Here is a 2,316-nt window from a genome sequence, read left to right as displayed (position 1 = left end):
TTCTATTCTATTCTATTCTATTCTATTCTATTCTATTCTATTCTATTCTGTTCTGTTCTGTTCTATTCTATTCTATTCAGGGGTGAAATCCAGCAGGTTCTGACAGGTTCTGGAGAATTGGTAGTGGAAATTTTGAGTAATTCAGAGAACTTGTGAATAGCATCTCTGGCTGGCCCCAGAGTGGGGTGGGAATGGAGATTTTGCAATATCCTTCCCCTGAAGTGGGGAGGGAATGGAGATTTTGCAGTATCCTTCCCCTGGCATGCTCACCAAGCCACGCCCACCTAGCCACACCACACCCACCAAGCCACGCCCGCAGAGCTGGTAATAAAATAATTTGGATTTCACCATTGATTCTGTTCTATTCCAAAATGGGTTCTCATTTCTAGCCAAGTAACTTTCTCAATACTGCAAACAATCTGCTAAAGCCCACCCAGAAAAATTCAGAATCCGACGACTGATTGCGTTCCCAAACTGTCTACTTAAACAAATGTTCGTTATCGGGTAATTTCGCGATATTGCAGATTTTGGTCAGCACCATTTTTCATGGAATCTATTTGGACAGACAGCCACCCCTTGCCCAACAAGTTTTCCATCACTTTTATTTTTTTTTTCTTTTACAGATGGCTGAGGTTGGAAATAGTCAACAATACCCAGTAGGAAAAAAAAAACACAGGCTAACATGGACAATGGAATCTCTGTGGAGACTTCTCCCAAGAATTTTTATCATCATTAAGGGGCGTGCATAAGTGCACAAAAGTGCCTACCGTTCCTGTCCTATTGTTTCCTTTCAATATATGTTCCTGTATCTAATGTTGTGACAAATAAATAAAATAAAATAAATCTTTCCTTGGAGGAGGGAGGGAAGAGGATGGTAAAAAGACAGGAGAAACTGCCAATCAAGATGTGAAATCTGTGAAGCTACTTTGTGCTGTAGAGCAGGGGTCTCCAACCTTGGTCCCTTTAAGACTTGTGGACTTCAACTCTCAGAACTCTGGGAGTTGAAGTCCACAAGTCTTAAAGGGACCAAGGTTGGAGACCCCTGCTGTAGAGCTAATTCTGTTGCATTAAATTCTACTGAAAGGACCACTCCCTTCTGTGTTTTCCAAAGAAACAACCATTTGATGTAGAATAAACTGTTTATTTATTTTTTATTTATTTATTTATTTTGTCAAACACAACAATATATATAAGTATAAGCATGAAATAATCACACAAATAGAATACAACCAAAGGGAACATTAGGACAGGAACGGGAGGCACGCTGGTGCTCTTATGCACACCCCTTACAGACCTCTAAGGAATGGGGTGAGGTCAACAGTATATAGTCTTTAGTTAAAGCTTTGAGGATTTTGGGAAGAGACCACAGAGTCAGGTAGTGCATTCCAGGCATTAACACTGTTACTGAAGTCATATTTTCTACAATCAAGATTGGAGCGGTTCACATTAAGCTTAAATCTATTGTGTGCTCGTGTATTGTTGTGGTTGAAGTGGAAGTAGTCTTCGACAGGAAGGACATTGAAGCAGATGATTTTATGAGTTATACTCAGGTCATGTCGAAGGCTGCGTAGTTCTAAATTTTCTAAACCCAGGATTTCAAGTCTGCTGGCATAAAGTATTTCGTTGTATTCAGAGGAGTGGAGGACTCTCTTTTAAGAGGGGCCCAGAGTCAGGGCTTAGCTTCAATGGCTAAGGATGGTTGTCCAGTCAGAGCTGAAGAAGCTTCTTGGATGAGAAGCGAAACATCTTCAAAGAAAAACAAGAAAGTCCAGTTGCTTCCTGAAATGAAAAGCACCTTTGGGACAGCGGTGGCTTGCCCCCGGTTCGGACAAGTTCTATGGAACCGGGAGTAAAGGCGGCGGGAGGCTCCGCCCACTGACCAGAATGTCATCAAAAGTGATCTGTGCATGCGTGGGCACGATGCGAACCGGTAGTAAAGGTAAGTACAACCCACGCCTGCTTTGAGACAACCATGATTTGGATGATTGAGAATCGTTACAGCAGGGGTGAAATCTAAAAATGTTCCCTAACGGTTCTGTGGGTGTGGCTTAATTGGTGGGTGGTGGCTTGGTGGTCAGGTGACTGAATGGGCATGGACAATAATAATAAATAATAAAAATAATAAAGTATGCAAAACTTGGGAGCCCACCAGTCTACCTTCTTTAAAAATAGAGGCACCGGTCTACTAATTTCTTTTTTTGGGGGGAGACTGGTCTACCTTCTTTAAAAATAGAGGCACCGGTCTATCAACTGCCTTTTTTTGGGAGGTCCTTATATGACATAAAACAGGGATCTTCCTGAAGGCCTGGAGGAACA

The sequence above is a fragment of the Ahaetulla prasina genome, chromosome 6 (assembly GCF_028640845.1).
Source record: "Ahaetulla prasina isolate Xishuangbanna chromosome 6, ASM2864084v1, whole genome shotgun sequence".
NCBI classification, from domain to species: Eukaryota; Metazoa; Chordata; class Lepidosauria; order Squamata; family Colubridae; genus Ahaetulla; species Ahaetulla prasina.
Note: the sequence above shows the minus strand (reverse complement) of the source record.